We start from the raw sequence: 24,406 nt of genomic DNA, 5'->3' as shown, positions 1-24,406 counted from the left end.
GCGAGGTGGAAGTTTCGCCTAGGGCACGAAACTTTCTTGCACCGGCCCTGGTGAGAGAGACGGGCTTTCCTGGTGCCGTGGCTGCTGCAGTGGCAGAATCCATCTCAGTGGCCCTTCTGGACTCCCTGGGCCTTTCACCAGAACCAGGGAAGGAGCCAAGGATCCCGCTCAGCAGCGACTTTGATTGCTTCGGCCACCTTTATTCCACCGGCTGAGCGACCAGCCACTGAGCCACCACCACCGATGTCGAAGCCATTGGCTGCGGCACTGTCGCCAGCACTGGCTTCGGGACCAGCTTCGGCACCAGCTTTGGCTTCAGTGGCGCCGCTATTACTGGCGCTGGCTTCCGCACCACCAACAGAACCGACAGCGGCGCCGATGCTGACATTGGCACCGAGTTCAGTGCTGACAGCCACAGCACTAAGCACAGCACCATCTGCATTGGCACCTGCCTGGGATCCCCAAGAGTCACAGGACCTCTTGGGTGCAGATGGCAGGGTGCAGTCGCCGTTCTGTGGGGCTTCCTCTTTGTCACCAGATGAGGGTCTGGCGGGCACCACCATAGCTCCAGCATTCGAAGACAATCGGATGTTGCAGCAAAACGACCTTTTGAAGGTGTGATCGAGGACGATGCACCAGAGCAAGAACTGGATCTACCCTGCCTTACCCTTTCATCCCGACTATCCCCTTTCTACCATGCATGGTCCTGTATCACTTTGGACCGTTGGGTGCTCCGCACAGTAGCGAAGGGATACTCCATCCAATTCTGTGCCATCCCGCCCTTCCACCCCCCTTCCCCGTCCCTCTTCAGGGACCCCTCTCAGGAGCTACTCCTGATACAGGAGGTTCACTTGCTCCTTTTGCTAGGGGCAGTATCATAGAATCATAGAATCATAGAATATCAGGGTTGGAAGGGACCTCAGGAGGTCATCTAGTCCAACACCTGCTCAAAGCAATTCCCAACTAAATCATCCCAGCCAGGGCTTTGTCAAGCTGGGCCTTAAAAACCTCCAAGGAAGGAGACTCCACCATCTCCCTATGTAACGCATTCCAGTGCTTCACCACCCTCCTAGTGAAATTGTGTTTCCTAATATCCAACCTAGACCTCCCCCACTGCAACTTGAGACCATTGCTCCTTGTTCTGTCATCTGCCACCATTGAGAACAGCCAAGTTCCATCCTCTTTGGAACCCCCCTTCAGGTAGTTGAAGGCTGCTATCAAATCCCCCCTCATTCTTCTCTTCTGGAGACTAAACAATCCCAGTTCCCTCAGCCTCTCCTCATAAGTCATGCGCTCCAGACCCCTAATCATTTTTGTTGCCCTCCGCTGGACTCTTTCCAATTTTTCCACATCCTTCTTGTCGTGTGGGGCCCAAAACTGGACACAGTACTCCAGATGAGGCCTCACCAATGTCGAATAAACGGGAACGATCACGTCCCTCAATCTGCTGGCAATGCCCCTACTTATACAGCCCAAAATGCCGTTAGCCTTCTTGGCAACAAGAGCACACTGTTGACTCATATCCAGCATCTCATCCACTGTGACCCCTAGGTCCTTTTCTGCAGAACTGCTACCTAGCCATTCGGTCCCTAGTCTGTAGCTGTGCATGGGATTCTTCCGTCCTAAGTGCAGGACTCTGCACTTGTCCTTGTTGAACCTCATCAGGTTTCTTTTGGCCCAATCCTCTAATTTGTCTAGGTCCCTCTGTATCCGATTCCTACCCTCTAGTGTATCTACCACGCCTCCTAGTTTAGTGTCATCGGCAAACTTGCTGAGAGTGCAGTCCACAGCATCCTCCAGATCATTAATAAAGATATTAAACAAAACCGGCCCCAGGACCGACCCTTGGGGCACTCCGCTTGAAACTGGCTGCCAACTAGACATGGAGCCATTGATCACTACCCGTTGAGCCCGACAATCTAGCCAGCTTTGTATCCACCTTACAGTCCATTTATCCAGCCCATACTTCTTTAACTTGGCAGCAAGAATACTGTGGGAGACCGTATCAAAAGCTTTGCTAAAGTCAAGGAATAACACATCCACTGCTTTCCCCTCATCCACAGAGCCAGTTATCTCATCATAGAAGGCAATTAGGTTAGTCAGGCACGACTTCCCCTTGGTGAATCCATGCTGACTGTTCCTGATCACTTTCCTCTCCTCTAAGTGTTTCATAATTGATTCCTTGAGGACCTGCTCCATGATTTTTCCAGGGACTGAGGTGAGGCTGACTGGCCTGTAGTTCCCCGGATCCTCCTTCTTCCCTTTTTTAAAGATGGGCACTACATTAGCCTTTTTCCAGTCATCCGGGATCTCCCCCGATCGCCATGAGTTTTCAAAAATAATGGCTAATGGCTCTGCAATCTCATCCGCCAACTCCTTTAGCACCCTCGGATGCAGCGCATCCGGCCCCATGGACTTGTGCATGTCCAGTTTTTCTAAATAGTCCTGAACCACTTCTTTCTCCACAGAGGGCTGGTCACCTTCTCCCCATATTGTGCTGCCCAGTGCAGCAGTCTGGGAGCTGACCTTGTTTGTGAAGACAGAGGCAAAAAAATCATTGAGTACATTAGCTTTTTCCACATCCTCTGTCACTAGGTTGCCTCCCTTATTCAGTAAGGGGCCCACACTTACTGAATGCTACTCCTTATACAGGAGGTTCACTTGCTCCTTTTGCTAGGGGCAGTGGAAGAGGTTCCTCAGGAGCAGAATGACAAGGGCTTCTATTCCTGGTATTTCCTAATACTGAAAGCCAAGGGTGGGCTCAGGCCCATCCTAGACCTGCGAGAACCCAACAGGTTTGTGAAGAAACTCAGTTTATCTGGTCTCTCTGGCCTCTATCACCCCTTCTTTGGATCCAGGAGTCTGGTATGTTGCCCTCAACTTGCAGGACACGTACTTTCACATAGCAATAACTCCATCCCACAGAAAATACTTCAGGTTTGTGGTGAACAGCACGCACTACCAGTTCACTGTCTTCCCGTTCGGCCTGTCGGTGGCACCTCGAGTGTTCACCAAGTGCATGGCAGTCGTGGCAGTGTTCCTGCGCAGGCGACGGGTGCAGGTGTTCCCATACCTCGATGAGTGGCTGATCAAGGGCCAATCCAGGGCTCAAGCGGAGGCACAAGTCAACTTTATAAGAACAACGTTCGATGAACTGGACCTTCCTCTCATTATGGAGAAATCGACTCTGCCCCTGTTCAGCGGATAGGGTTCAGAGGGGCAGTACTGGATTTGAGACAGGCCAGGGCATACCTCCCGGAAGCGAGGTTTTGGCCTCTGAACAACATCATTCAAAGTCTCAGGCAGTTTCCCACCACTACAGCAAGGAATTGCCTGAAACTGCTAGGACACATGGCGGCTTGTACCTACATAGTACAGCATGCCAGACTCAGACTTCGACCTCTTCAGTCGTGGCTAGTGTTAGTGTATCAGCCAGTCCGGGACAGTTTGGACAGGAGAGTAATCCTGCCTCACCTGGTATTAGACTCTTTCCTGTGGTGGCTTAACCCACAAGTAGGAGGTGCAGGGGTCCCCTTCACCGGCCCTCATCCGTCCCTCTTGTGAGTGATGAATGCATCAGCTCTGAGCTGGGGAGCATATTTGGGAGAACTCAGAACACAAGACCTCTGGTCTCAGGCGCAACTCGCTCTCCACATCAATGCCAGAGAGCTGAGAGTGGTACTCCTGGCGTGCCAGACTTTCCGAGCCCACTTAATAGGGAGATGTGTATCAGTTATGACAGACAACACCACGGCAATGTTCTATATCAACAAACAGGGGGGTGCACATTCCTCTCCCCTGTGCCAGGAAGCCCTCATGCTGTGGGACTTCTGTGTAGAGCACTCAATACATCTGCAAGCATCGTACCTTCCCGGAGTCAGAACGAGTTGGCAGACTACCTCAGCAGGTCATTCCATGGCCACGAGTGGTCCCTTCACCCGGACGTGGCAAACTCAATCTTCCATCAGTGGGGCTTTCCCCAGATAGACCTGCTTGCCATGCAACACAACAGGAAATGCCAGCAGTTTTGCTCCTTCCTGAACCACAGCCCGGGCTCCATCACGGACACGTTCCTTCTCCCATGGAGAGGCCATCAACTGTAAGCCTTTCCGCCCATTCCGCTCATTCACAAGGAGCTCCTCAAGATATGGAGGGAACAAGCTTCGGTGCTATTGATAGCTCCAGCCTGACCCCACCAGCACTGGTATTCATCACTCCTGGAAATGTCCGGTGGAAGTTCCAGTCTCCTTGCTGCTCTTCCCGGACTTACTAACTCCGTATCACAGCCATCTCCAATACCCGAACCTCGAGTTGCTGCACCTCACGGTGTGGAAGCTCCATGGCTGAATCCTACAGAGCTCTCTTGCTCGGATCAGGTTAAACAAGTCGTCATTGGCAGTAGAAAACCCTCCACAGAGCCACATACCTTGCAAAGTGGAAGAGATTTTCAATCTGGTCGGCGCAGCACCGCTCGCCTCTGTGCCACTTATATTAGATTATCTCTGCCATCTCAAGCAGCAGGAGCTGTCCATGTCGTCAATAAGGGTTCATTTGGCCACCATCTCTGCCTTTCACCCAGGGGCAGAGGGACGCTCGGTCTTTGCTAACCCTATGGTCAGTCGTTTCCTTAAAGGTCTCAACAGGCTATACCTGCATGTCCGGCAGCCTGTCCCAGCTTGGGACCTCAATCTGGTCCTTTCCAGACTCATGGGACCACTCTTTGAACCTTTGGTGACGTGCTCCCTGCTCTCTCTCTCATACAAAGTAGCGTTTCTGGTTACCCTCGGCCAGAAGGGTATCTGAGCTCAAGGCCCTGACATCAGAGACCCCTTACACTATGTTCTATAAGGATAAGGTTCAGCTCAAGCCCCACCCGGCTTTCCTCCTGAAGGTTGTCTCCCAGTTTCACATCAACCAGGACATCTTCCTCCCAGTATTCCATCTTAAGCCTCACTCGAGCGCAGGGCCGGCTCCAGGGTTTTTGCCACCCCAAGTGGCAAAAAAAAAAAAAAAAAAAAAGCCGCAATCACGATCTGCGGCAGCAATTCGGCGGGAGGTCCTTCGCACCGAGCGGGAGTGAGGGACCGTCTGCCGAATTGCCGCCGAATAGCTGGATGTGCCGCCCCTCTCAAGAGTGGCCATCCCAACCACCTGCTTGGCAAGCTGGTGCCTGGAGCCAGCCCTGCTCGAGCGGCAGGGAGCAAAGGCTTCACTCATTGGATGTCCACAGAACGCTAGCCTTCTACAACGAGAGAATGAAGCCGTTCTGACAGTTGGTCCAGTAATTCATGGATGTGACGGACAGGATGCAATGTCTTCCTATCTCTTCTCAGCAAATTTCCTCAAGGATCACGTCCTGCATCTGTGAGTGCTACAGTCTGGCGAAGGTGCCCGCTCCTCCGATCACTGCGCACTCCACCAGGGCTCAGGCCTCTTCAACGGCGTTCCTGGCGCAGGTTCCCACCCCGGAAATCTGCAGAGCAGCAACATGATCCTCCATACACACTTTCATCAGGCACTATGCAATCACCCAGCAGGCCAGAGATTATGCAGCCTTTGGAAGAGCAGTGCTCCAATCAGTGGACAATTCCGACCCCACCTCCTGAACTTGGGTTTGTGAGTCACCTGATTGGAATGGACATGAACAAGCACTCGAAAAAAAAAAACGGTTACTCACGTTCTCGTAACTGTTGTTCTTCAAGATGTGTTGTTCATGTCCATTCCAATATCCACCCTCCCCTACCCCTCTGTCAGAGTAGCCGTCAAGAAGGAACTGACAGGGTGGTGGGTTGGCAGGGCTCTATATTTAGCGCCATAAAGGCGCGACTCCAGGGGGCACCCAGGCCGACCCGATGGTTGCTGCTATGGGAAAAATCTTCCGGCTACCATGTATGTGCACATGCACACACCTGATTGGAATGGACATGAACAACCCTCTCGAAAAACAACAGTTACGAGAAGGTGAGTAACCGTTTTATCCAACCATAATACTTTGTAAAGTTCTTTGAAGTACCTAGGACATGACAGATACTAAGGGTTTAATACTGTTGCCTATCACTATAGTATCCAAGCACCTTCCATGTAAAATCAATAGCAATAGCTAATTCTTAATGGACTTCATGGAGTCTCTGGTATATAAGCTCAGTTCTAGCCTGCTTCAGATGATGATAGGTATGGGAATTACATTTATTTTACAGCAGATGCAAAGCTATTGCTCATCCAGATGTATTTTTGCTCCTGCTCTCTGTTTTGTTCATGTTGCAGTCTATATTATTTAGGCCAAATTTGCACTCACATACAGCATACATGTAAAATGCTGTTAAGACTTCAGTTGCGGTGCATAGGGTATTAGAGGAGAATTTTTCCTTGTATCCACATTTCACTTGCATAATAATGGAATTAAAAATGTAAATACACAAAAAAAGCGAACCTCACAGTACACTTCTTATTTGAGGCTATGTCCACTGATGGCAAGCAGACTATGCATCTTAGGTTTTTCTATCAGTGTGGTATGTAACAGCCTGATCCAAAGCTCACTGAAGTCAATGACAATCTTTCTATTCATTTCAATGAGCTGAGGATCAAATGTAGAACAATTAATAATAGCACTGAGCATGCGTTGAATGGCAATAAGTCTCGTCTTCCTTTTGTCACTAGTTTTCATGTTTGGTTATTGTTTTTTTTCTCTTCTCTTCTTCTCATCCAATATATGGGGTTGTCTCCATGCAGAAAATTGACCAAAATAGCTCCTCATATGCACACACTATTCTGGAATAAAAGTCACTTTATGCCAGCATGATTAGTGCACTCCCATTCTTCTTAAATACACTGACTTTTATTCTGGAATAGTGTCCCCACACAGGGCACTATTAGGTAATAGTTATTGCAGAATAGCTTATTCCACAATAGCTTTTCCAGTCAATTTCCCTATATAGACAATCCCTAAATGTGGGATAGGGACATGTGAAAATGCCATAACAGGGTAAAGGCCTTAGCAAACTGTTGGGCATGACATTTAGTCCTGACTATGGTCAGGCTCTGTCTAATCTTCTCTAGAAAGGTCCACGACAAGGCTGCTGCTGTTAAAAATACTCTATCCCTAGAGTATGTCAAAATTTTGTCTTGGCAGCTACAATTTGAAGCATCTTTGTGGAGTGCAGCATCTTGCAGCATATGAATAGTTATAAAAGTCTTTGAGATAATCAATCTCCCACTGGCAGAACAAAGGGCACTAATATATATATTCTAGAATGTTTGAGCAGCAAAAGCCTACCCAGGATGGGACAGAGTAGAACAGGACAGCCTAGCGCAAGACCACGTCATTGCTACTGGGGGGATGTCCAGCTACAACTGTGGAGTGCAAAACTCCAGATGCTTGCTAAAGACATCACGCTAGCATCATAGGCGTGCGCACGGGGTGTGCCAGGTGTGCCCGTGCACACTCTAATGCAGGGCAGTCAGAGCTGTGGGGGGGCGGGGCTGCGTGCTCCCTCGGGGCTGTGTGTATGGCTCCGCGCTGAGCCAGACGCTGCTAGGAGCGGGGGGGGGGGGGGGGGCGCGGGGGGGGGGGGGGGGGGGGCAGTGCTAGAGCTCCCTGACTGCGCCTCCCCAGCAGGGAGGGGGAGGGAGCTGCTCCAGCTCCTCTTGCTCAGGCTACATCTACACTACAGGGGGGAGTCGATTTAAGATACGCAAATTCAGCTACGTGAATAGCGTAGCTGAATTCGACGTATCACAGCCGACTTACCTCGTTGTGAGGACGGCGGCAAAATCGACTTCTGCGGCTTTTTGTCGGCGGCGCTTACTACCACCTCCCCTGGTGGAGTTAGAGCGCCGATTCGGGGATCGATTGTCGCGTCCCGACGGGACGCGATAAATCGATCCCCGAGAGGTCGATTTCTACCCGCCGATTCAGGCGGGTAGTATAGACCAGACCTCAGCCTGCCCCACCCCCCGGGGCTGAGCCGCCTGGGACCAGTGCAGGGGCCGGGTCATTCTCGGCCAGCATGGGGTGGAAGGCTCGTCTGGGCCCCAAGCAAGGGAGTTATGAGGGGGGCAGGCCCTCTCCCACTCTGATTCACCCACCAACCCCAGCTGTGACGGTGGCTCAGCCCAGGCAAGGCAAATAGCCCCCGCCCAGCAGGCCGGTGAGTGTGGCTAGGGGGCAGGCAGGCGGGGGCAGTGGGTCTCTGGGGATGGTGCTGGGCAGTGGGGGTCTGTGTGGGGTACTCTTGGGCCCAGGGGGAATGAAAACAGCCCAGGTCCCCCTCCTGCAGCATTCTTTGCTTCCCTGCAGAAAATGAAGGAGAAACAGGGGTGTGTGATTGGGAATGTTCATGGCATAGTTTGGGGGCATTACCCCCCAAATAGAGGTGAGGGGTGGGGGGCCACATGGGATGCAAGGTCACGCCACTGCCCCCCCCCCCATTTCTGTGAACACAGAGTTGCTGCAGCCCTGCTGAAAAAAGAAGGTGCTGCTCAGCTCCCTGGACTTTGCAGCTGGACACCACCTTCTGCGTCCTAGGGCTGGTTGAGCTCCCTTCTGTGTGCTGGGAGCCATCCTTCATTTTGTACAACAGTGAGTTGTGGGGCGGGGCAGAGCAGGGGAAAAGAGGCAGGGGGGAAAGAAGGGGGTGGGATGGGGAGGAGATGGAGTTGTGGGAAAGAGGCATGGGATGGGGAAGAGGATAGGGGAAGCGGGGGCAGGAGGAAAGAGGCAGTTTGGGAAGGAAGGGGGTGGGATGGGGAGGAGATGGAGTGGTGGGGAAGGGGCATGGGATGGGGAAGAGAAGAGGATAGGGGAAGCGGGGGCAGGGGGAAAGAGGCAGTTTGGGAAGGAAGGGGGTGGGATGCGGAGGAGATGGAGCGGTGGGGAAGGGGCATGGGATGGGGAAGAGGGGGTGGGATTTGGTGGGGACTCTGTTCTGAGCTGCGGCGTGGTAAGGGGGCTGGGCTGGGCGGGTTGGATATGGGCCAGAGGGTCTCAGGGACAGTCAGGGGACGGGAAGCGGTTGGATAGGCATGGGAGTCCTGGGGGTCTGTCTGGGGGCAGGGGTGTGGTTAAGGGTCGGGGCAGTCAGGGGACAGGTAGGGGGTAGGGTCCTAGGAAGGCAGTTACAGTGGGGGGGGTCTCAGAAGGGGGCAGTCAGGGGACAAGGAGCGGGGGGGTTGGGGGTTCTGAGGGGGGCAGTTGGGGGCGGGAAGTAGGAGGGAGTGGATGGGGGCGGGGCTAGGGCAGGGTGGGGGCGGGGCTAGGGTGGGGCTCCCTGGGTGCACACCCTAATGAAATGTGCTGCGCACGCCTATGCATGCTAGCAAATGAACTGGAGCAGATCCATGAGCTAGAAAGGCATGAGGGAGCAGCGAGGATCCAGGGTCATGGAGCTCAGGAACACAGCTATGTGGGGAGGGATCAGTAATATAATCAAAAGTCTGCAGGAAGCAGTGGAAATACTGATTAGGCAAGTCAGACAGTTTTAGATGGAAAGGCAGCAGGTAACTCCACAGGGACAAACGATACTGAGCTTGAGACATGCAGATTTTCGGTTAAGAGGAACAAGGCAATGCTCTGATTAGGATTAGCAAATGCTGTAGAGGATCAGGCCTGCTGGAAATGTGGACAGTCTGGCCACTTAAAACCACACTGTCCACTGATGAAAATTGATGTTGGATGGACTGGTGCAGGGAACAGTGCCACAAACTATTTACTGGCAAATGCTAGGCCACCAAGTTATGTGAGTGCTGCTATGGGGAGTGGTATCAATCTGCCCAGGAAGGTTGAGGGAGTCTTACGTGAGATCCAAATTGATTCTGAAACTTATGCCCTACTTTGGGATAGCCAGACTGGTTAATAGTCAAAGGCTGAATGTAATGGATATTTGGCAAACCACTATAGAAAATGACAACCTTAAATTGGTATGAGTTTTCATTGTGGAAAAGGACTCTGATCAAGGGGCATTGGTTGGAACTGATTTTCTGATGAGGTATGGAGTTAACCTTAATGTGAGGGATAAAACATGTACTATAATTGGAAAACACATCCCTGTAATTTTCTGGAATGATGCCACTGGTATATGTAGTTAACACTTGTAGAGAATGTAATAATCCACTCAAGTGTGGAAGGGGTAATTTGAGCCAAGGTATAGAAAATAATGATAGACTAGACAGCATTCTGGAGCCATCGATTGGGACATTGGTAAGGTATGGATTTGATGATGGCATAGTCATTTGGAACTGCAAAAAAGAGAGTTATACTGATCCAGGTAGCCAATTTAGCAAGAGACCCTCCAATGTTAAAGCATGGTACTAAATAAGGGGATCTTTTTCCTGCCAGGGAAGCAATAGGTCCCACCCTAGAGCACTCCTAATTATGACAAAAGTGACATTTCCTCTCTAAAAGTAGCAATCAACATACCAGCATGCCAGTTTGTCATAAAGATTGTGTTTGCATAGTTTGTTCTGTTGATCATGTGGTTTGTTATGTTGATGTGAGGATGAATCTCTTTCAAGAGGAGGAACAGTGTAACAGAATTAGTGTGATGGCTGGGTCTGTGGGCGACACAGCCCCAAAGCCTGTGGCTCCTCCCAAACAGGAAGGCCCGTGACTCAGGAAGTAGCCCTGAGAGGAAATGCACAGTTAGGTGTGTGCTGCCTGCTGAGGGAAAGTAAAAGTGTTTGTGGCGTCAGTAGCACCAGCAGGGGAGCTGCCTCTGTCCCCTCTTCTAGTAATAAATACAAGTTCTGTTATTTACTGGGCTCATGCTTGTGCATCACTCTAGGAATTCTGCTACTTGTACTAACCCACCAAAAAGGAGACCGTGAGGTCATGCAACAATATTCAGACATTGCATATATCATGTGTTGTGTCCATGGACCATGTAAAATACAGCATCACAAAAAGAATAGAAGCACTGCATTTTCCTGCATCAGGAGAACTCTGATTCATACAAAACAATATGGCCATTGGACTTTTTTTTCAATGTCATATGATAAAAGCGTTGGGCATTTTCCCGTAAATTTCACAGGCTGGTTCTCCTTTTCAGCCTGGGATCACTCCCCCTTAATTCAGTCGATGTCATGATGTCATGAGCAGAGATGGGAGGAGAAGAGGTGAAATGGATGCCACTGTCTCTCTCTCTCTTATACCACACTCCCATTTTTGAGGATTACCCCTACCTGGGGTGCAGGTGACAAGTAGTCTCTTGTGGATGTGAGGATTGAACAGTCTGTATGATGAAATGTAAATTTCTTGTTTATCCCTTCCATTGCTGAAGAATGGCTGCTTAAACCAGTGATAACTCTAACACCTGGCTGGATTGCTAGTGTTTCTTTGTCTCTGAAAAACTGGTTTGGGCCTGCTTTTCTAACTCTGGAACATGTTACAGCAATGTTATACAGTATAAACTTATAACTTTACATACAATGTTGATACACATATTTTACCAGGACAATAATGTTCAGCAGAAGATGATGTTTTAAATGATATCTCACAAGGCATACTTTGTACAACATTTATCATAGTCTTGTAAAATTGATGACCATAAAAGTATAGACTGTCACAACATCCCTTTCCCCATCTTAAATTATTCCAGTTCTGGAACTGCTTAAAGGTTTACCAATGCAATTAAATCTTGTCCTGCAACACCTCCAATTATTCCAGTCCTTCTCCCCTCCCGCAACTCTGCCAATAATGCTCCTCTGTTTAGACCGGGCATCAGGAATCAAGTCACTTTGTATTATCTTGTAGAACACTTGGGAAAACAAGTACATATTTCTGAGTTGTAAAGCCATAATATTATGCCAGTGTTATAAATGATGCATGTATGGAAATTAGATGCATGTCTTTTGAAAAGTAAAGTACAATTTAAAAGTCTTCTGTTAGTCTTAATTTTATGTTAAAATTGTGAAATACAGCTTTTATGTTCATGGATGAATGTTTAATGTTACATATGATGTTTGACACTGTGCATGGAACCATCCCAATTGTTGGTGCATGAGGGATTAAACTTGTTCTGAGAATCCAGAAGCCTTGCAGTAGCTGTCAGCTGTCCACCATTTAAGCTTAGTAAGAAAACAGGAGCTCCTGGAAATAGCATAGATACCTGATTCCCAAAGGGGCAGGAGAAAATGAGTGATGAAAGGGTAAGGAATACCTCTGAACAGTAAAATCTATCCTACGTGTTGAGACTTTCATCTGACAGAAGCTCCTTTTCTCTCTGCATAGGAGGCTGTGCAGGCATGAATGCACCATGCTGCCCTGTCAGGTGAATAAGAATTAAGTGGTGCAGCTTCCTTTCCTGGTGTGACTAGCTACCCACATTGACTGGGCCACCAGGCACAACTAGTGGGCACAATTCTGTTCCCACTGGAGTTTATGCACGTTTTGTCATTGACTTTAATGTGAGCAGGAGCAGATCTCACAGTCTATAATCGAAGTAAACGTATAAACATTATACTAGATGTACACATGCCGCAGGCCAAAGGCAGACAAAATTACTATCCAGATCATAATATTTACTCAAAAGTGATTACTGAGACATGCCATGTGCGTCAAAGTTGGGAAAGTATCAAAGAATAAAAACTGCAGCAATCAGCTTCATTTAATAATGAGTCAAAGCAACTTTATTTCTCTGTATTGTTTTCTTGTAGTTAACTCTTTCTTGGTTATTAGGAAGCATTTTATTTAAAGTATGAGACTGCACATGTAAGTTGTTGCTTAGTTTATAAATGGTGTGCTAAATAGGTTGGAAACAATATAGTTGGTGTGAGCTCCATCAATCAGTCCTGTACCGTTGTTATGAATAAACCAGCAGGGGATGATTGTTCCATGACTGGGGTCTTTTCCATAATCTTTCTCACTAACCCTGAAATAAAGACAAAAAGCATGAATTAACTAAAATAATAGTACTTTGTAATGTGATGTATCTCTGATTCTGAATCTGTCTGTGAGCTTAGCAATTTTACCAGGTTTGTCTTTGTATAAATTCTTTAGACTAGTATTTACCTATGAATACAGTAGCAGTCTTTGTCTACACTTGCAACTAAACCATGCTGGATCCATTCAGTTGATACCTTCTAGGCAACAACAGGTAGTTTTTCTAGTGTAAACAGGGATTAAGTGGCTTTTCCATGGTCAAACAGCAAGTCTGTTGCATAATCAGGAATATGTAGCTAAATAATTGTAAGGAGAGGTTATAATTTTGTTGTATGTACTGCACCTTTGTAGATGTAAGGTTCCTGCCTGTTCACTTGGGTAAGAGTGCTGTGCTGTGATGGAGATTATTACAGAAGAAGACTCTCGCACTGTGCTCTGTTCTCTCAGGGAGACTATTGTGTTACCTGTCTTTTATGGAAAAAAACTGAACCCAGTCCTTTACTGTAACAGCTAGAGAATTTTCCTATCTTCCTCTCCCCAAATTACAGATCTTTTCAGGGTAGGAAAGTATTTCCTAATAATTTGGTTACCTAGTTACTGTCAGTTTATTGTTTTTGACAATCATTGTGGCATGTGGTTTCTCGGGGTCAGATCCAGGACGGATGTCAAAAACTTCAAAATCAATGTGCTGGAAAAACTGTCCTGAAAATAAGGGGAGAAAATACAATATCAAAAACTGCGGTTAAATTAACTGATGGCTATAAGCTACTTTTGATACATACAAGGAGGTATAACTAGCAGTGAGGGGATGAAATTGAGAGAAGGAAATTTTGAAATTCCCAGAAAAACTTCATAATGGGGAGCTCTGTTAGTCTATGGCATACTCTTCCAAGAGAAGTAGTAGAATCCCATATCTTGAGACATTTCAACTAGCCTAGACAAAGCACAAGAAAATATACTGTAGGGAAAACTTTTGCACTTACCCCAAGAGAATGAGCTAAATGTGATCTATTAGGTCATCTCCATTTGTAATTTCTATGAGTTTAAGACATACACTTACAAAACATGTTTTCATATTCTCAGTTTTTTCCATAATGCAGTTTTTTATTGAAGTTATAGCCCTACATCCCATTTTTATTTTTAATATACAAACTAGGACCAGATACAATGAAAGAGTTAATATATAGGAGGTGATACTTTAAAAATATTCTGTACATCTTAGCTCTGAGAATGTGGACAAATGATTACTTTTCCCTAAATCAACCAGTCTGGAAAATGTCAGTCTTTTAAATTAAGGTAGTGTTCATCCATTTCAATGGATGTGAATTCCTACCTAATAAGCCATGGGTGTGTTCAGACACCTTGTGACTATCCAGCGTGTACAATCCTAGGAAATCGTGGTGTATAGGATGCTTCTTCCACACTCGATGCAAAACAACAATAAAAGTTGCACCATCTCTGAATGAAAGCACTAGATTCTTTTCCCTGTTTATCTCCATAGTCAAACTGCAGCAGGAGAAGAAAGGTGAAAGATAAAATTTGTGAAGAGACCTCACAACTGTTCATTTTTGGTTTTCAGCATTTAATATTGTGGACAATAAGTTAACTAACAGACCAAGGAATTTATGGAAAATCCATCTGGCAGAGTAACATGGGTGTGTTTTTTTTTAACGAAACTTTCTGAAGATCCATAAATCAAACAAGTGATGCTTAATATGTGGTAGCAAAGAGTTCAAGAGTGAAGAGACGAAAACCTCAATCCTGCAACTGTATGCACACACACATACTCCTGTGCTCATCTGGAGCTCCGCTGAAGTCAATGGGGTTCCATGCCAATGCAGAGGTCTACATGTTTGTAGGTAGCTGCAGGATCATACCGTTCATATCTAAGATCCTAATTCAGGAAAGCATCCTTGTTTGGGATAGCACTTAAACATATGCTCAACTAAGTGTGTGCAGAAGTGCTTTCTTGAATCAGCGCCTAACAGTATTGAAACAAGCAATTGAATGCATTAACAGGGTACGTGGCTTCCAAGGATTTGTTAATCAGATTGCCACTGCCATCAGCCTTAATTACATTTACATACTAATGTTTTCATAAGTTTGAACATTCTTGAACAAGTCTGGGCTTTTGTGTTGTACTTTACCCTTCTTGCTGTAGTGATTGTATCAAGCCAGGTAAAAGTGGCTGTCTTTCTGCCATTCTGGAGGGTGATTTTTTCAGTCGTTATTTCTATTTTTAAATCCAGTTGTGTATTTACAATCCCAAGTTTTCCAATATATGTTTTTTGGATCTGTGCATTGTTGCTGACTTTCTTTTTTCCAATAAGCTGCCCATTAACTGTGATGCCTGTTATAAAGGAACAAAATATGCTATTACTGTACAGATAGATTCTGATCAGGAAATATTGAGGAATGATGTGGAGAAGGAAAGTACTATGCAGTTGAATCATTTTGTAGAATAATTTCCAATCCTTTCACTGGCTACCAATTTACTACTCCACCTTTCTCTCCTTCAGTCTCTTGCCTGTATTTCTTTTCATTTTGGCCTCTCCTGCACACGAAGCTTTAGACCACTGACATAGCAGTTGCATTAGGGAGCATTAGTTTAGCAAGATTCAGGTGGTATATCACTTAAGGAGATGGATGAGCAGAATGCCTCCACCTGGTTTAGTGGGTGGGAGACTTGATTGGATCCAGAAGGCGCCAGACAGCTTTGGAATGAAACGGGGAGTGTATGCAGGAGTAGGCACCTCCTTCCCAGGGACACTTCTCCACCCTTTGACCAGCCTAAGGGATTGTTCCCCATGATCATCAACTTAAACTCTTGCCTGAGATTTCTCAAGCCTCTTGTCCCATTTTATCTTAACCCACACTCCCTCCTCGTAGTTAGATAGCATAGGAACTGTTTTTTTTAGGATGCCTTGGGTCTGACCGATCACCTGTTTTAGGGGGCGGGAAGGAATTTTTCCTATTCAGGCCAAAGGGTTGAGGCCTGGTAGATTTTTGTCATCTTCCTTACAGTATCATGGAGACACAGTTAATCTGAATAGGAAAAGGACTTAGAAATTGAATGTTAAGAATTGGTAGGAATATTTAGCTTATTGTAACTTGAGGCCAGTGTCCAATGCAGATAAAAGGCCAGCCTCCAGAAATAAGAGACCTGGGATTTTGCTGGTAGACTTTATGAAAAGGAGAGACCTGAAGTCTTCACAGACCAAAGTCCTTTTTTCTGTCCTCTTTGCTGCAGGGAGTGTGAGGGCTGAATCCTAGGGGTAGGCAGTGGAGAGTTCAACATATTCATAAATGATCTGGGAAAAGGGGTAAACAGTGAGGTGGCAAAATTTGCAGATGATACAAAATTACTCAAGATAGTTAAGACCCAGGCAGACTGCGAAGAGCTACAAAAGGATCTCTCAAAACTGGGTGACTGGGCAACAAAATGGCAGATGAAATTTCATGTTGATAAATGTAAAGTAATGCACAGTGGAAAGCATAATCCCAACTATACATATAAAATGATGGGGTATAAATTAGCTGTTACCACTCAAGAAAGAGATCTTGGAGTCATTGTGGATAGTTCTCTGAAAACATCCACTCAATGTGCAGTGGCAGTCAAAAAAGCGAACAGAATGCTGGGAATAATTAAGAAAGGGATAGATAATCAGACAGAAAATATCATGTTGCCTCTATATAAATCCATGGTACACCCACATCTTGAATACTGTGTGCAGATGTGGTCGCACCATCTCAAAAAAGATATATTGGAATTGGAAAACGTTCAGAAAAGGGCAACAAAAATTATTAGGGGTATGGAACGGCTTCCGTATGAGGAGAGATTAATAAGACTGGGACTTTTCAGTTTGGAAAAGAGACGGCTAAGGGGAGATATGATTGAGGTCTATAAAATCATGACTGGTGTAGAAAAAGTATATAAGGAAGTGTTGTTTACTACTTCTCATAACACAAGAACTAGGGGTCACCAAATGAAATTAATAGGCAGCAGGTTTAAAACAAATAAAAGGAAGTATTTCTTTATACAACACACAGTCAACCTGTGGAACTCCTTGCCAGAGGATGTTGTGAAGGCCAAGACCATAACAGGGTTCAAAAAAGAACTAGATAAATTCATGGAGGATAGGTCCATCAATGGCTATTAGCCAGGATGGGCAGGAATGGTATCCCCAGCCTCTGTTTGCCAGAAGCTGGGAATGGGCCACAGGGGATGGATCACTTGATGATTACCTGTTCTGGTCATTCCCTCTGGGACACCTGGCACTGGCTACTGTCGGAAGACAGGATACTGGGCTAGATGGACCTTTGGTCTGACCCAGTAGGGCCATTCTTATGTTCTTATGTATGTTCTTATTTATGGGCTATATCAGAGTTTCTCAAATGGGTCCACAGACCCCTGAGGGTCGCGAAGGTACTCTGCGAGTCAGGTCCAGGACTGCTGGCCCCACTGATCAACTCCTCCTCCTTCCTCCCAGCGTCTCCTGCATGCCGCAGAACAGCTGTTCAGTGGTGTGCAGGAGGTGCTAAGAGGGAGGGGAGGAGCAGGGATGGGGCGCGCTCAGGGGAGGGAATGGAAAGAGGTGGGAAAGAGGAGAGGTGGCGGTGGAGAGGGTGGGAAGAGGGGGGTGGGGTGGCACCTTGGGGGAAAGGGGGGAGTGTGGACAGGGCCTGGGGTGGAGTGCGGCCAGGGCCTAGGGCTGAGTGGGGAGGTTGAGGGTCAGCAAAAATTGTAAATCAAAATGGGGGTCCTTCTGTTGCTAAAGTTTGAGAACCACTGGGCTATATGATAGGAGCCTTGTAAACCCTCACTGGACCCACTTAAATGCCTAGTATGGGGATATGTGGCAGATAAACCTCACTCCAGGGAGAAGTGTTAATAAAGTTAGTGCTGCTGCTTAAATCCATCCCTGTATTTGTCCTCATTCACTTGTATAGCCCATCAGACACATTTTATCTGGAAGTAGACAGGTACTGGTGGTACTACGTGTTTTTTCTCAGTTCAGAATCAAAATTATTTCTCATCCTTTCCCTCCTGGACTTTTTGCCCTTTTACTTTAGATAAATATTAACCCACCTGTATCAGGGTCTTTTACTAGGTTTAACACCACACCTGGATCTAAATTGATATTGAAGCAAAGATGATCTTTTTTCTGTGTCACTTCTATAAGGAAATGTGGATCTCCATCAACTGCAAACACATTACAATGTCTCAGATTAAATGACTTACAAAAGCAGCTTCTCAGTGATAGAGAAACAGTAAGTTATGGCTGAGATAATTAGTAATTAGACTCTTCACCCAATGAAATTCACTGGAAGTGCAACAAAGAAGAACAAAATAGATGTGAACAAAATCCCAGACATCTGTTGGGAAAACAATACAGCACGAACAAAGACTAAACTGGGGGGAAGTGCTGGACCCAGACTAAAGGGATTTTTAGCCTGTGAATGGAACAACTGGGGTTTATAAGCTGTAAGCCAGCACAGCTTGCCCCTTAAGAGCCTGCAGCCTACTTGTATCATCATTTAGGGTGAGAATTTGCTATTCATATCCAATCTCTTTAGTATATTAAGCTTAGTTCGCGTGTTTTGTTTATTTGCTAGGTAATTTGCTTTGATCTGTTTGCTATCCCTTATAATCACTTAAAATCTATCTTTTGTAGTTAATAAACTTGTTTTTGCTTTGTCTAAAACCAGTGTGTATATATGTCCTCTTCACATTGAGGGAGGGGGTGAATTTCATGAGCTTATGCTGTACAGTTCCCAGTGCAGTGCAAGATGTTATAATTTTGGGTTTACACTCCAGAGAGGAGGTATGTGCCGTAAGAACTGGGAGATGCCCTAGCTGTGCCTTCCCATGCAGGAGCTGGTTAAAGAACCTGCCTGCATGTAACTGCAGCTGGGTCTGTCCCTACCTGTATGTGTTGTGGCAAAAGTGCAGGCTGGAGCCTGGGAGAGGGCTTGGCAGGCTGGTTACAGCAGTACAGTGTAAAGTGAGCCCAGGCTGGTGGGTCAGGGGGGCTCAGTGGTACCCCAGTTCCAGGTGGCACCCCAAGGGGGACCTATCAGAGAAACAACAACAGAAAATATGGAAATGACAGAAGTGCTAAATGCCTTCTTTGTTGTGGTGTTCACCAAAAAGGTTAATAGCGATTGGACGTCTAACATAGTGATTACCAGTGAATGAGGTAGGATCTGAGGCTAAAATGAGGTAGGCTCTGAGGCTAAAATGTGGTTCTGTTCTTAAAATGTACTTGCCTGTAAAAATGGCATTCATGTTTAACATGTTTTAGTGATTCCAAATCAAGTGTGTACAGCTTACAAAGAGAAAGATGTATTTTCTAATTGCCAGATTTGCAATGTCAACCTGAGATCTGAGAATCGAGTACAGATCTTTTCAACTTGTATATCATTTGATTTTGCCAAAAAAATTAGACTGTCAGTTGCACCTGTGAAACCCCTTGACTTCCAAACATGCACTTAGTGATACCTGCACAACTCCACTGTCTTCAGTCGTGTCGCATAACTGTTACATTGAAACTTACTGACAAATTCTGTTGAGTATACACAAGCTGAAGTAGAATCAGCAGCTGACTTTCTTAGCTGTTTGACTCTCCATGGCTAACAGGAGTAACTTTGGTACCAAAGAGGGTAGATATGACTCTGAATACACAATAGGATCAGTTACGTTAAGTAAAATGGTGTAATTTTGCACAGTCACTTTAGAATAGCACTTCAAGCTACATAAATTACGTTACACAGTACAGAAAGTGTGTTATATGTTTTCTTGAAGTGTTTGCTTTTATTTCCCATTAACATCTCTATCTTTGGTATCTAAACACTTATGAATTACATAAGCACACGTTATTCCTATAGTTTTGATAATGGTTTTATTGTGCCTTCATTCATGTTGAAAAGTTCTTATGTTACTGGTATCAACTTGAATTCATTTTCACAATACCTATACCCCAGGTAAAATTAACTTTCTCTTAAGAGCATTGTGATGACATCACATATTTGTTCTTGAAAAAGGGAGAACTGTGTATGGTTTTTGTAGGTATGTTTAAAAAAAGACAACTTACCAGAGTTTGCCTTTGAAGGGTAACTATACTGAATAGAAGTATCTGACAGATTGGAAAAAAAAAAGTTAGATGAATCAAAATGATTTTAAACTGGCATCTTTTGAAGTTTAAAATAGTCCCCTCCCACCACACCCCTTTCAAGCTTCAGACAAGCTTTCTGAAATGGTATTGGATATCATTTTGTCTTGTCTACATTACTGCTTAAACCATTTTTACTACTGTTTCAAGGGGATCTGTTGATGAAAAGCATTTTCTCACAACAGTTCAAGTTTCTAGAGTAAAGAGGAAAGATATTCACCATCACAATCTTAGATGCTCTAACTACATTTAAGATACTAAAATCCTGGATATTCTTTTTTTTTTTAGTTGCCTCACTAGCTCTGAACAGAATTAAAAAGACAGTAAAAAGTTTCCCCCTCTTCAGAGAGTCTTCAGTGTATATTATTTGACATGATTCTCACTCTCTAACACAAAGGTGTTTTGGAGGACCCTTCACAGGTGACCTTGCAAAGGAAGAATAAAAGATAAGGGTTGTGCACACAATATATGTAAAAATCAGTGTTATGGTATAAAATTTCAGTTGTATAATCACAGACAATACAGAGTGGGATAAACTAATTTGTACCCATCTACTTCATAACACATGGAACATAAAAGAATAGTGGTTAAGATAATGTGGAAGTGGTTGTGTCAAGTTATGATTAGTACTTGCAATAAATATTTGTCATATATCATACAGCTAGAAGGCTTCAAGGAAAATTTTCAGTGTTGCCAACTCTCATGATTTTATTGCAAGTCTCACAATCTCTTGAGGTTTTCTAGATGCTTTCTGGAAGATAGGCTTTAGTCAAACAAGTTATTGGACTCAGTACAGGGATAACTGGATAAAAGTCTATGGCCTGTGTTATACAGAAGGTGAGACTAAATCAACTAATTGTCCCTTCAGGACAATCTGAGAGTCTATGATTATTCAGTCCGAAAATTCACACAGGAAGTACATTATTCTTTATTTCTCCTGCTTCAACAGCTTCAATCATCCAGTCAGTGATGAGGAACAATACCAGTCACACACTGGAGCAAAGTTTTCAAAAGCACCTAATGATTTAGAATTCTAAGTCCCATTGAAATCCAGTGGGACTTGGGCTCATAAATCATGGTGTGTAAATTTTCAAAAGCACCTTATGCTAGTGACTATAAAAGTGACAAACAACCCATAGCCCCAAATTTGTTTGCTTATAGTATTACTTGAAAACTTGTGAATAATTAATAAATTTGCAGAAATCAGGCTTTGTTTGAATGATTAGTGAACATAAAATACGATTAAATACATCAGATAATTTATTCACAATGAATTATCCCACTAGATAAATGATCTCAGATTAGATTGTGAAGCAAAACTATGAAAATGTTTCTACCTTCTACTGGTTTATCATCAATTTCAGCTTTATCTTCATTATCTTCTGGTTTTGTTACCACCATGGATGTGCGAGGCGTCACAAATTTATATTTCAGAGAGAGCTCCAGGGCTTCTGCTGCAAGATTCCTCCATTTTTCTTCTTGAGCTGAAATGCTGAATGCACGAAGCAAATCAGAACAGCAACTTGCACCTTTTTAGACACTTTCTACGAAGCCAAGACATTAAACACTGCATTATATTTTTCTGCATAATAGCAACATTCTCTTTTGTAATCAGCCAAAAACTACTGAACTCAGATTCTGTCTTTTTCATTCATTGGTTGTGTCTTATTACTTTAAATATTATTGTTAGAAATACTATTTGGATCTTATTAAGTATTACAAAACTTCTTGTTCAGCAAGTCTCAGCACCCAATGCTCAAGTAAACAATTCTGTGTATTTGTATTTTAATAGTAGTTACCACTATCTTTTAGTGGTGAAAAAGATCCCTGTCTGAATTTTCCAGTTCAGGGACCAAAGCAACAAGCAGCTATTGACTTTTCCAAGGTGTTTTTTTTTTTTTTTGTATTTAAACATCACATTTTGGATATGATGCTTTTGGCTGATTGTATAGTGATAAGTATCAATAGACAGTTTTATTTGTAAACCTTTTAACCAGAGATGGCTCTTGTGTTTTGGATATATTGGCTCCTCAGTTTTGGCATCAGGGGAAAAAACAATCACCATGCTGGTCCTTCCCCCAAACTAAGCAGACTGCCTCCGTTTATAACTCCTAATGTATGGCCACCTACCTACAGCCATCAATCACACTTACAGCATGCATGTAGAACTCACAACCTTTGGCTCTCAAAACATTGGTCTCTACCCAAGATGTTAAAAGGGCAGCACAAGTAGATCAGGCAGGAGGGGGGAAACCATGTATATTAAAGCAGATATGATTAAAACCAGCCAAATCTCTCTGCAATGAGTAGATGTCACCTCTAATTTGGCAAAAGAACAGGTGTGTCTATTTTTCCTGAATTCACCAGAGGCTGTCGGTGTCCTATCAATATAACTTCAAGATTAAGTTACATTAAGTATAGGGATTCATACTTTAATAAGGCCAGAAGGAATCATTGTGCTCCAGTCTGATCTCCTGCTGAACACAGGCCATAGTACTTCCCTGCATTAATTCCTGTTTGAACTGGAAAATCTTTTTTAGAAAAACATCCAATCTTGATTTTAAATTTGCAGTGATGGACGGTCCACCAATAATCTTGGTAAGTAGTCCTCATTGTTAAAAATTTGCACCTTATTTCTAGTTTGAATTTGCCTAGCTTCAACTTCCAGCCATAGGATCTTGTCATACCTTTGTCTGCTAGGTTGAAAAGCCCTTTATCATCAAATTTCTGTTCCACATGCAGGTACTTATAGACTGTAATCAAGTCACCCCTTAACTTTCTCTTTGTGAAGCTAAATAGATTGAGCTCCTTGAGTCTATCACTGAAGGTATGTTTTCTAATCCTTTAATTATTCTTGTGCTCTTTCTCTGAACCTTTCCCAATAAATCAACATCCTTCTTGAACTGTGGACACCAGACCTGGACAAAGTATTCCAGCAGTGGTTGCACCAATGCCAAATCCACAGGTGAAATAATCTCCCAACTCCATTTATATATTCAAGGATAGCATTAGCAAGGCCACAGTGTTGCACTGGGAGCTCATGTTCTGCTGATTATCCACCATGGCCTCCAAGTCCTTTTCAGAGTCACTGCTTTTCAGGATAGACTCCCCCATCCTGTAAGTATGGCCTACATTTTTTGTTCCTAGATGTATGATCTTACATTTGGCTTTATTAAAATACATATTGTTTGCTTGTGCCCAGCTTATCAAGAGATCCAGACCTCTCTGTGTCAGACCTCTCTGTATCAGGGGCCTGTCCTTTTCATCATTTATCACTCCCCCAATCTTTGCATCATCTGCAAACTTCATCAGTGATGATTTTATGTTTTCTTGCAGGTCACTAATAAAAATGTTAAGTAGTGTAGGGCCAAGAACTCATCCCTGTAGGACAGGGAACACACCCACTTGATGATGATTCCCCATTTACAATTCCATTTTGAGACCTATCAGCTAACTCATTTTAAATCAATTTAACGTGGACCTTGCTGATTTTGGATCATTCTAATTTTTTAATCAAAATATTGTGTTGTAACAGACTTGCAATCTTATAAAAAATCAAGTTAATTTGACAAGATCTGTTTTTCATAAAATATGTTAACTGCATTACTTTTTCACTCTCCTTTAATTCTTTATTAATTAAGCCCTATGTCCATCATTTTTTGCCCAGCATCAACATCAGGCTGACAGACCAATAATTACTCGGGTTGTCTTATTTAAATATTGGCACAGCATGAGCTTTTTTCCAGTACTCTGGAACTTCACCAGTGTTCCAAGACATTGAAAAACAACATTAACAGTCCAGAGAGCTCCTTAGAAAGCTCTTTTAAAGCTCTCTGATGCAAGTTATCCTGACGTGCTGATTTTAAAGTGTCTAGCTTTAGTAGCTGCTGTTTAATATCCTCTTGAGTTAGTGCTGGAATGGAAAGAGTTTCATCACTTGATATGCATACATCGTCCGTGTTTTTCCACAGGTACAGAACAAATGTAATTATTGACCACTTTTGATTTTTCTGCATTATTGACCATTTTACAATTTCCAATAGGCAGTGTGACCTTCTTTCTTGATTATAGGTTTGTGGCTTTTGGGGAAGCTAGTAATCTAGAAAAATGTTCTAAAACAGACCTCAATTAACAGTCACATTTTTCTGTTTAAATTCTTTCTCTCAATTGATTTGGCTCATAATTGTTTTCAGCTTTGTGAAAATAGTCCCTTTAAAGTACCAAGTATGTATGTTACTGGTTTAGATGTTATTCTATTTGCACATAACAAATGTAATCAAATCATGATCACTTTTATCTAATTTACCACTTATTTTGAGTTCTGTGATCAGTTCCTCTTTACTTGTCAAGATGAGATCTA

General features: G+C 44.3%; 1 pseudogene; it reads right to left on the bottom strand.

The window, feature by feature from the left end:
* Positions 1-12,715: 12,715 nt before the first annotated feature.
* LOC112103736 overlaps positions 12,716-24,406 on the bottom strand; it is an 89,466-nt pseudogene continuing 77,775 nt past the window's right edge.

The sequence above is a fragment of the Terrapene carolina genome, unplaced genomic scaffold, assembly GCF_002925995.2.
Source record: "Terrapene carolina triunguis isolate 2854851 unplaced genomic scaffold, T_m_triunguis-2.0 Scaffold232, whole genome shotgun sequence".
NCBI classification, from domain to species: domain Eukaryota; kingdom Metazoa; phylum Chordata; order Testudines; family Emydidae; genus Terrapene; species Terrapene triunguis.
This window is presented reverse-complemented; position numbering and strand designations above follow the sequence as displayed.